The following is an 11,548-nucleotide window of genomic DNA, read 5'->3' on the forward strand; positions in this document are numbered from 1 at the left end:
ACTGCTGCGATCTGAGCGTGATCTGCAGGTCACAGGTTCGAATCCGGGCAAGACCAACTCAGCCTTTCATCCTTCCGAGGTCGATAAATGAGTACCAATCTCAGTTGGGTGATATTGTATGTAAATATGTTCTATTTAAAGCGCTTTGGATTAAGGCGCTATATAAATAACACATCATTATCATTGTTGAGTATATCTAAGATCACTGGGACATCCAGGTGCGGGTCTCTTACATATAGCCGCACGTCATCTGCATAGAGCGATAGCAAGTGTCCCATTCCTCCAACCCATATGCCAGCATCTAGGTGTTGTTTCCTGAGGTATATTGCTATTGGCTCAAGGCCCAGCACATACAGCATTGGGGATAGTTTGCATCCCTGTCTGGTCCCTCTCTTTATGTCCCAGATTGCTGACTCTAACCTCCCGGTTTTCATGCTAGCTGTTGGATTTGTGTATAGTATTCGAACCCATTGGATAAATCCTTCCCCAAATCCAAATTCCTTTAATGTCGCCACCAGCCACTCCCAATATATTGAGTCGAACGCCTTTGTAGCGTCCAGGGAAAGTATGGCATATTGTTCTTGGGAGCCTGCTGTCTGCGCAAGAATGTGTTGCAATCTGCGTAAGTTCATTGCAGTGCTGCGCCCTGGTATAAAACCATTTTGGTCACTATATATTAGGCCCCCCATTATCCTGCTCAGGCGCTTGGCTAGTAGTGTGGTCAGAATCTTGACATCGTAGTTCAACATCGCCAGTGGGCGGTAAGAGTCACATTCATCCATTGGTTTCCCCGGTTTGGGTATTGGTATAACTAGGGTTTCTCTCATGGACTCCGGCAACTCCCCTTTAGTGTATGCCTTCCGGAAAACCTCAAGCAACACCGGTGTCAGGATTGCCTCATATGTTTTGTAGAACTCCGGGGGGCGTCCATCGCTCCCTGGTGTTTTACTAGAGGCTAGTGACCTTACCGCCTCTGCAATATCATCCTCTGTTATCTCCACCTCCAAAGTTTCCTGTTGTAACAGGTTTATTTTGGGAAGGCCTATTTCATCTAGTGTGTCTAGTATGTCTGTTTGTGGCACCTGTTGGTCGTGGCTATAGAGATGGGAGTAAAATTCTCAAAATGTGTCGTTAATCTCCTGTTGTGATTTATGTGCTGTGCCTGTTGTGTCTTTGACCTCAGTGGTTTGACATCGTGGGTGTTCCCTTCTACACAGCCAGGCCAGCAGTCTGCCTGGGTTGTCGCCGTCCGCTTGTGCTCTGGTGGGTTTCACAGAGTAGTCAAACTTGGAGAGCCTTCCCCATGCTTCCTGGCAGTTCTTTTGCAACCGTGCCAGCTCTATCTTCTCCTCCAATGTCACCCGTGTGTTGGAGTCTTTGTGTTTTATCTCTTCCTCCAATTTCTCCAGTTCCGCTCGAAGTGTTTTCTGTATGCCCCCCGCTCCTGTGATGGCCTCTCCCCTCACCACTACTTTCATTGCCTCCCAAACTGTGCCCCATCTTTCAACGCTACCTACGTTATTCTCTACATATTCCTCTAGTTTGTCTCGCAGCTCTTCCGTGAAAGCCTGGTTCGTTAGGGCGTTCGGTGCCATGCGCCACAACGGTATGGCCGGTCTAGGCCCCCGTGTTCTCCGAGCCATCAACAGTGGTGAGTGGTCTGATATTGACCTACCTAAGTACTGTGCCGATTCTATTTGTGTTTGATAGCTTTTGGCCACAAACAAGTAGTCAATTCTTGTGTGCAGAGAGTGTTGTGAGGAGAAGTATGAGTAACCCTTATCTTTAGGATGAATTTCCCTCCACACATCTACCAGGTCCAGAGCTTCTACCAGCGCATTTAGTGCCCCTGTTGCTGCCTCATTTCTGGTCGCTGTCAGTTTAGTCCTGTCCAGCTCCCAATCTCTAACACAATTGAGGTCACCTCCCCATATGAAAAAGCTTTCTCGACATTGGGCTAGTTTGGCCCCCAGCGCATTTAGGTGTTTCGGGATCCCATGGTTGGGGAAATACGAATTTATTATACAATCTTCAACTAGTTCAACGCATCCCTTAACTAACAGGTACTGGCCTTCTGGATCTGCCTCCCAGCTCAGTAGTTTGAAGGGAATTGCTGGACTTATCCAGATGAGCACCCCCTGAGCATATTTTGAGTAGAGAGGACCACATTGCCCATCCCAGTGTTCCGTTATCGCAGCCATAGTTTTCTGGGTCAGGTGGGTCACTTGCAACAACGCAATGGGCACCTTTTTCCTGTTGATAAAGGATTTCACTCGATAGCTACGCATATATGTTGCCAGGCCCCGAACATTCCATGTCAGTACTTTAATTTTGTTGGCCCTCCGATATGTGGGTCCCCCCGACCCCCAGCCCTCCTACCGCTCTGGACTCCAGTTCTTGTTTAAACCTTCCCAATTGTTCTGCGCCCCAGATGCCCCCACCCCCTTCCAATCATACAAAGCCACATAAACACATTTCCTGGCACATACCTCACCTTGTGTAGGATTCAAAACATTACAAACTTCGAAGCAAACCAAAACTGGAAAACTGCACTCAGCAGGCACTTTTTGACTGTGCTGCTCGAGCGCCCCCGCATCTGCCTGTCCCATACGGGCCACTGCGTGCGGGCTTTGGTGCTTTGGCAACTGGCCAACACCAAACAATTCTTGTGGTGTGTATTCGCTCTGTTCTAGGTGCTTTCCCCCGCTCCTGCCGTAAAAAAGAACAAATTACTCTATTGTTTCTTATCGCGCACCCTTCCGCTGGTGCGTTCTTCCCTCCCCCTTTCATCTCTTGAGCCTGCTGCTTCTCATGTCACCGCCTCTTTGCCGCCATCCAAGTTATTGTGTTCCAACCACATGGTGGCCACCGCCGGTGTTTCCAGGAAAACAGCCTGCCCTTTATAGAGTATATTTTTGCTATCATGGGGAGAGGGTACGAGCCCGGCGGTGGTTTTTTCTGCAAGGATCTGTGGGCCCTCTCCACTACAAACCCCTGTGACAGTGCTCCTGCCCCTATTTCCTGCAGTATCATATTTTCAACAGAATCCGTTGGGTTGGAGCCTTCCATTCCTTCCGGTACTCCCAGTATGCATATGTTGTTGCGCCGGGCGCGTCCTACCGCATCCTCCGCCCGGGCCTCCAGCATCGCGTTTATCCTCTCTACCTCCGTCAGCTTCTTCTCCAGGTCATTAGTGGTTACTGTCATCTCTTTTAGCACTGTTTCAGCCGTGGTGACCCTCTCTGTGAGGTTGCGCATATCCTGCCTCATCAGGTGTACATCCGATTTGACCTCCTCATTTGTTGTGTCTATAAAGAATCTTAGGGCTGCAATTGCTTCGAGCACTTGGTCATCTTTAGTGGAGGATTCCTGATCCGATTGCTCAACTTGCACCTCTGAAGCAGTTTGTGGTTGCCCTTTCTGTTTAGCAGTGTTGAAGGAGTCCATGATCGTTGTGTCCTTTCTACTTTTGGTGGAGGGCATGTCTTCGACGGTGCCTAGCTATGTAGTGAGTGTAGTCTGTGTGGTGTGCGCACTACATTCTGTATGTTGTTGTCCCTCACGCGGGGGGTCCCTCAGATCAATTCATCTATCTACCACTCTGCTTTGTAGTTCTGTGACTATAGGCTTATAGTTTCTTAAGCCAACTGCAGTTTGTGGGGGTTCTGCTCTGCTGTGTGGCATCCCAGCATTTCACTGGTGATGCTGTTCATGTCTGCCTCGGTTCCGTGTATAAATTATGGTGTGATTACAACAGCGTAATGGGTCGTGGTTTCCCTCTTTCTGTCTAAAGTAGCGTTCTTATTGTGTCCAATGCCTCCTCTGTTCGAGCTGTGCCTTCGAGGTGGTCACTCAGTTGCAGGTGTATGCTTACTGCTGCGACTGTCTCCCGCTACTGTGGTTTGTTTTCTTGTTCAGGCTGCCCCAGCACCCAGCTAGGGTTTGGGCTTGGCCTGTGCTTGCTGCCTTCCTGGGGGCCGTAGCAAAATGATCTTCTCCCTGGTGTCATAACCGGTCTCGTACCCATGGGCCAGTTTGATGCAGCCTCATAGATCTGTACACCCGCTTCTTGGGTGTCACAGCCTACCTTTTGTCAGCCGTGGATTCCACCTCAAGACTCCGCTTTATTGGTCTGATGTGTCCCTGCCTACATTGTGTCCTCCACGCTTGCGTTGGTCTACTCGCTCCCCTGGCAGTCCTTTCTCCCTGGTGCCCGCTGCCTGTGGTCTTGTGTTGCTGTCTGCAATGGTTTGTTTATGCATATCGGCAGCACGACAGGGGCCGTCCGCTGTTTCGTGCCGCTGATTTCACCCTTCAGGCTGCTGGAGGACCAGTGCGTGCCCTCAGAGCGCCACTGCTGTACTCCCATGCCGCCGTCTCTGTTGTTGTGCTTCCCGTGTCTGATTTACTGCAGCGTTTGAGGCGTTCAGGTAGCCGTTGTGCTGGGCCACTCAGCTGCCTCGTTCCGTCTCACTTGTGAGGCCTTGCTCTCTGCTCCTGTACGTCTGTTTTGTTGGGGCGCTCGATGCCTTGTCGCGCTGATGCCTGCCCTGGCTGCTCCTCCTCCCCGCTGGGAATTGATCGCGTCCGCCATCTTGGTTCCGCAGGGGCACCGCTTCGCCGGCTTTTCCCTCAGCCTCCGTCCTCTGATTTTTGGAAGCGTTTCGCCCGGAGTTCAGGGTATCGGTTGCAGTATCCACCGGTGTGCTTGTATCTGCTTAATTCAGCTTTTTATCGAGTGTTAGTAGGATCTTTAGAGGATCTCGGCAGGAGCTCCGGTCAAACGCAGCCTCACACCATGAGCCTAGGCCACGCACCCTCCTCCCCCCAGGATTTTATTTTACCCGTCGCAGGACCACTTCGATTTACGATTACTCGTTCTCTTCTTGAAATGAATTTTTCTCCCTTTCACTTTTGCCACTCCTCAGCTGAACACCTTACAGAGACCGTCGATTGAGCACCCACCCAAAGGTATTGTATCTTTGTTTTAAAGTTCAGTCATCATCAGTAAATTCTTATCACATGGTTTTTAACAATGTTCATTCCTCCCTGGTAGGAGGGAGTAAAGATGTTATAGGGAAGGGGATACCGTGTCTCACCATCTGGTGTTCCACTCCCAGAAGACCACTCACCCAGGTGATCCTCCCGCACTGGTCCAACCCCAGGTACTGGATCCCAAAGTGATGGCTATCTCCTGGCCACCTGGATGACAGATCCCCAGGGGCTAGTGGGTGAGACACCTTCTGGTTTCTCACAGTAGGGATGGGGACTCTGCCGGGGCCCCCCTTGGACTGCCGATGGCCTTGTGGACGGTCAACACTTTTCTTTTCCAACCAGGTCAGTGCACCCACACATGTGAGGTACCATTTTTGTTTGGACACCCATGGGAACATGGGAAGGTATGACATATGTTGTTGCTGGCGTGTTATGGTGGTTTCCTGGTGGCAAATATCTGAAAATTGTGTTTTTTCCCCTACATTTTGGACTTTGCCGGGCCTTGTGGGTAATAAAGTCTAGGGCGACTCACGCAAGCCAGACCTCTTACGATTCCCATGGGTGTCATCTTTTCAGAAATCCATGGGGTTCCCTGTTTTCCTTGACGGCTGCAACACCCCAGGCCCAAACCTGTGGGTTGTCCACAAGGCCAAATCCTGTCTTCCCCAGGGTGTTTGATGTACCAGTGGTTTAGCCTTTTCCCTTTGCGCCCAGTTAGCTACACCCACACATGTGAGGTACCGTTTTTGTCGGGACACCTCTGGGAATGTGGGAAGGTAGGACATGTGTTGTTGCCGGTATGTTTCAGAGATTTCCTGTGGCAAATGTCTGAAAATTGTGTTTTTCCCCCTACATTTTGGACTTTGCCGGGCCTAGTGGGTAATAAATCCTAGGGCGATTTGTGCAAGTCAGACCATTTCAGATTCCCACGGGTATGTTCATTTCAGAAATGCATGGGGTTCGCTGTTTTCCTTAGTGGCTTGCGACACCCCAGGGCCAAATCTGTGGGTTGTCCACAAGACCAAAATCCTAAAAATGTCCTCTTCCCAGACCTTTTGGTATACCAGTGGTTTAGCCTTTTCCCTTTGCACCCAGGTAAGTGAGGTACCATTTTCATCAGAACACCTGTGGGAAGGTAGGACATGTATTGTTGCCGGCATGTTTCAGGGGTTTCCTGGTGGCAAATGTCTGAAAATGGTGTTTTTTTCCCCTACATTTTGGATTTTGCCGGGCCTTGTGGGTAATAAAGTCTAAGGCGATTCGCGCCTGTCAGATCTCTTTGGATTCCCATGGGTGTCATCTTTGCATAAATGTTTGGCGTTCCCCGTTTTCCTTGACGGCTGCGACACCCTGGGCAAAAATCTGTGGGTTGTCCACAAGGCCAAATCCAGTCTTCCCCAGGGTGTTTGATGTACCAGTCGTTTAGCCATTCCCCTTTGCACCCAGGTAAGTGCACCCGTGCACCCAGGTAAGTGAGGTACCATTTTCATCAGAACACCTATGGGAAGGTAGGACATGTATTGTTGCCGGCATGTTTCAGGGGTTTCCTGGGGCAAAAGTCTGAACATTGTGTTTTTTGCCCTAAATTTTGCACTTTGCCGGGCCTTGTGGGTAATAAAGTCTGGGGCGATTCGCGCAAGTCAGATCTCTTTGGATTCGCATGGGTATCATCTTTTCAGAAATGTGTGGGGTTCCCAGTTTTCCTTGACGGCTGCGACACCCCAGGCCCAAATCTGTGGGTTGTCCACAAGGCCAAATCCAGTCTTCCCCAGGGTGTTTGATGTACCAGTGGTTTAGCCTTTTCCCTTTGTGCCCGGGTAGGTGCACCCTCACATGTGAGGTATCATTTTTGTCAGGACACCTCTGGCAATGTGGGAAGGTAGGACATGTGTTGTTGCCGGCATGTTTCGGTCTTTTCCTGGTGGCAAATGTTTGAGATTTGTGTTTTCACTACATTTTGGACTTTGCCAGGCCTTGTGGGTAATTACTTCTAGGGCCATTCGCGAAAGTCAGACCACTTTGGATTCCCACAGGTGTCTTCTTTTCAGAAATGCATGGGGTACCCTGTTTTCCTTAGTGGCTGCGACACCCCTGGGCCAAATATGTGGGTTGTCCACAAGACCAAAATCCTAAAAATGTCCTCTTGCCAGACACTTTGGTATACCAGTCGTTTAGCCTTTTCCCTTTGCACCCAGGTAAGTTCACCCAGACATGTGAGATACTATTTTCACTTCTCGCACCTCTCTCGCATATATACATATATGAAGTTGCCTCGTACCACAGTATAAGGCTTTCGGAGTGCACTCCAGAAAAAACAAACCCACGTGGTGATTCCACACTGGACCCAGAGTTACAAAAGACCAGCAGTCCATCAAACGTCCAAAATATTCTTTTAATGAAATGCCATGGACAAAAGAGAAAGTGCGCGGACAACTACGCGTTTCGCGGCAAAGCTAACCGCTTGATCACGTTATATCTCTCTCTCTCTCTCTCTCTCTCTCTCTCTCTCTCTCTCTCGTATGTGTATGGGTCCCAGACCCCTCTTAGTTGTCTTGGGATCTCCCCGACTTGTTGTGTAGCTTCTCTGTCTGGGTCCCAGACCCCTCTGATGTCTTGGGACCTTCCTGACTTGTTGTGGGCTACAGCCCCTTGCTTGCATGTTTCTCCTGACTCTGTATGGGTCCCAGTCCCTGGCGTGCTGCTTTTGCAGGGCTTTGTAAGAGACCCTTCTGTCAGGTTTATCACATGTCGTACCCAGCCCTGGTTCACTAACCTGCCAGGCACTGTTTCTCAAATGGATTCTTCTTAGTTCGCATTTACTGGAACGAGGGCAATGGGGTTCTTCAGTTTTCCCCAACCGCCTGCTTCAGCCTCCTTTATCTGCACCACCCACTACGGAAACCCAGGTACCTGTTGTGGCATTACCGGCTTGCTCTGACAGCTTCATGGACCTGCTTCTTCCTCCTGTGAGCTTCTGCACACGTTACAGCGGTCTCTGCATGTCCTCGCAGGATTCCCAGGTCTGGTCCCTTTCAGTGTGTGCTTCTCGTTCGGACCATGTGGTCTGGCTCCTAGTCTCTGCCAGGCCTCCGATTCATCAACCTGGACAACAGTAAGACAGCGTGTGTTCGGTGAGGCTTCGTCAGCCTTCCCTGCTCTCTGCGGTGCGTCGCCTTCCAGCTCTCGGTTCCTCCAGGGAGTATTTGGCAAAATGCATAGTCCTTCTTCCAGTGACATCCCGCTTGCCTTATCCCCTAGTGGGTGTTAAACAGAGCGAGATCACCACCCTCATCCCAAAGGGGGTGGTTCACCATGGGGAGAAGGGATGAATTTCCTGGATTCGTCATATAACCCTTCCATCAAGTTGGAGCCCCCCTCTTGTCGGTTGACGACTCTGGTACAGATACCTCCCTGCCAGTCCCAAGGAGCTTCTGGGCTTTTCTCTGGAAATTCCTCCCAGGATGACAGAGAGGAGTATTTCCCTGTGGTTCTTTCTTTGGAAATCTATTGAAGGGGGCTGGGGAATATTGGTGCCTACAATTATTTCCTATGGTAATCCTGGGACGGTGGCCACCTTCAGGGTTGTTGGATCTCCACTGCCCCATTAAGGTGAGACGGACCTTGGGGCATATTTCTGCATTTCATGGACACAGGTTATTTGTCGGCCTCACCCAAGTCTATCCTGTTTGGATAGCGCAGCTCTGATCAGATTGTTATGGTATCTTGCATTTGTATAGTGCCTCCTGCCATAGTTTATGGCTTTGAAGAGCTTTGCATGTAAAGAGGCAAAGGAGGGGTATGATTGTTGGGATGAGGGCGAAAGATTGTGGTCTGTCGGCTGCCTGAATCAATTGAATCACTAGGCCAGGATTTATTTACTTGCACCTTTTCAGTCTCTTGAAAGGGGCTGTTTTAACACAAGAGTATGTTTACTTCATCAGGCTTCTCCTCTTGGGTTTCTTCCCATTCTCTCCACTCCCCCATCCCTGTCCAATCTATCTCCATGGGTTCTGTGGGTTGGTTTTTTGGGCAACCACGGGCAAAGGGTCCTTTCTCACCACATGAGAAACAGAACGAGATTGTGGGAGGAATTACTTTTGTCCTACTAACAGCCTCTTCTGAAAAGCTATCTGTCTCCTGCCTATCTCTTCCTTCCTTTACGGGACAAAGGATGGTGGGCTCTCCTGGCTCTTGATCTATGAAGAGTGTGTGTCCTGTCCAGGTTCAATGGGCTTCCCATTGTGTTGTCTGAGGAATTTGAAAGCCCCAGAATTGGCCTGAGTAATTTGGATGGCCGTCTTCATGGAAGGTTGGGGTTGTTGTAAGACTGCTCTCTGGAGGGGAGGGGGAAAAGTGTTTCACCAATTATTCCAATATCAATCTCTGCAGAACTTCTGGTAAATTCTTTCTCCCAGCAACTGGTTTACTAGAATTTAAATCCTCCCAGCTAATTCCATCGCTGTCTCATTTGGAAGAAACTGGTCTCCCTTGACTTCCTCTGAAAGAAAGATGCAGTTTGCTTGACCTTCCCTAAGAGGTCTGTTTTTATTTCACTAAACGAGGTAGTCCCACTCTTATTGATAATCTGATAAGGCAATTGTAACTCTCCCTTTAGTAGAGGGGCTAGATAGCAGGTTTTAAGAGTGCTGTCCATGTGGAATTGGGTTGCCAACTTCTTAAAATAAAGCAGTCCTCCCCTTCTCAAATATGGCTTTAGTACTCTGTGAGGGAGGGCTCGACTACCTGGGCTGCAACCTAAATGATCAAGACAGTCCTGATGGTGTTGGTCTGCCCTTGCCTGGTTGTCAATAATTTTCTCGTAACAGAGTTTCGAGCAACGCAGAGGATGCCATGTTCAGGCCTGAGACCCCAGTAGTAATGTCCTCAGGATCACTAATTTTGGTGTCTAAAAATATTTCAGGGCCTACAGAGTCACACTCCTCATCACCCTTAGATCTACCTGGGAGTTCGCTAGTGAGGGCAGGGGTGGGTTGGATCAATAGTGGACGCTTTTCCACTAAAGAGGGGACTTTTCACACTGCACCTTGAGAGGATCTAATACCCCACTGGCCCATAGGGGCTAATTTGTCTGTAGGCGTAGACATATCTGTTGGGCTCTGACTCTCTCTCAGGTAATTTGTAGCCCACATCTGACACTCCTTGCAGTAAGCCCCCTCTGCGCTGCAGTGCAGGCTGCTGTGGTTTGCCCTGAGGCTGGCTCTCTCCACTTCTACATTGGAGACACCATTCGCTCCTTTCTTCAGGAGAGAAAACAAGCCAATCACCTTAACACCTTGCACATTATGGTACTGCTCAACCCCCATACATCTAACACATTTGTGGGACCTTAAAGGGAGATGTAGTAACAGTTTTACTTGGGGATTCCTTGTCCCTAATGGGGTGGAGAGATCCCGCTTTCCCTGTCCTTTAGAGGGTGTTAGGCTTGCAGACTCACCTCCCTAGTCCCAAAGGGGGTGGCACCCCCTGGGGGAGAATGGATAAATGTCCTTATTCATCATATTACTCACCCCCACCTTTTTGTCTGGCATATTTTTTACAGGCTTGTCTACATAGAGTTGGAACTGGTGCGTGTGTTTGGGCAAATGTTAGTTCTCTCTCCAATGTTTTATTTGCTTTCTGTGCCCTAGTTGAATGTAAATTAAGTAGTACATGTTCCCCAGTTTGTAATATTACTAAGCCAGTAAGTAAGGCAATTAAAAAGAGATATGTTATTGACCCAACCATTTCGAGTGACTGATGAAGCCACCTCGAGGCACACAAAGATCCAGATTTAAGTAGCCCGAACAGCATCTTCTAATTTCATGTTTAAACTTTACAGTTGGTGTAAGAAAATATTCATGGTTTTTCTTTTTCTTACCAATCCGCAGACCATGACAATTGGACACCCCCACCTGAAGGAGAAAATGCCAGCGCTCTGAAGAACTTCATGTCTGACCTACATCCAACAAAACAGTTAAGTTGAAGATATGACATTTGATTCGCTGAGGAGCAGCTGATGGCTTTCCACATCTGGAAGTGACCATTTCTGTGAAGCCTGTCATCATTATATCCTCCCTGCTTGAAAAAAGGGTGCCGAACAATCAAAAAACGAATTGAAATTGATGATGTTGAATGCCCGTGACTCATTCCTGAACGTGCTATTAACAGTTCTGAATCTTCTGAATACTCAACACTTGATGAGCTCATATCGTAAGACACTAAAGCACTGCTTCTGGGGATTCCTGAATAGAGGCATAGAGAGGTTTTCCACTGCTTGTTTTATGGAAAGCCTTGAACATGCTTATGAAATCCACATAAGTCAGGGATCAATGTCATAGAGACATTGTCAGATCAGATGTCAAGGAGACATTTGGCCAGCTTCTCTCATCAAATATTGCGCTGATAAGCTTGTCCCGTTTAACACCACCCTGATCAACAGCTCCTTCTCCTCCAGCAACGTACCAGAAAACCTGAAAGAAGCCTGGGTACTCCCACTGCTCAAAAAACCTACACTGGATCCAAATGTCCCTACCAACTACCGCCCTATCACAAC

General features: G+C 48.9%; 1 long non-coding RNA gene across 1 annotated transcript in view; it reads left to right on the forward strand.

Annotated features, from left to right (window-relative positions):
- LOC138489807 (uncharacterized) overlaps positions 1-11,278 on the forward strand; it is a 134,695-nt gene extending 123,417 nt beyond the window's left edge. Inside the window, exon 3 of the long non-coding RNA XR_011274916.1 lies at positions 10,884-11,278. This is a non-coding gene — a long non-coding RNA (uncharacterized lncRNA). The remainder of the gene's footprint in view (positions 1-10,883) is intronic.
- Positions 11,279-11,548: the final 270 nt, after the last annotated feature.

Source organism: Ambystoma mexicanum, chromosome 9 (genome assembly GCF_040938575.1).
Source record: "Ambystoma mexicanum isolate Mex_15411 chromosome 9, UKY_AmexF1_1, whole genome shotgun sequence".
Taxonomy (NCBI): domain Eukaryota; kingdom Metazoa; phylum Chordata; class Amphibia; order Caudata; family Ambystomatidae; genus Ambystoma; species Ambystoma mexicanum.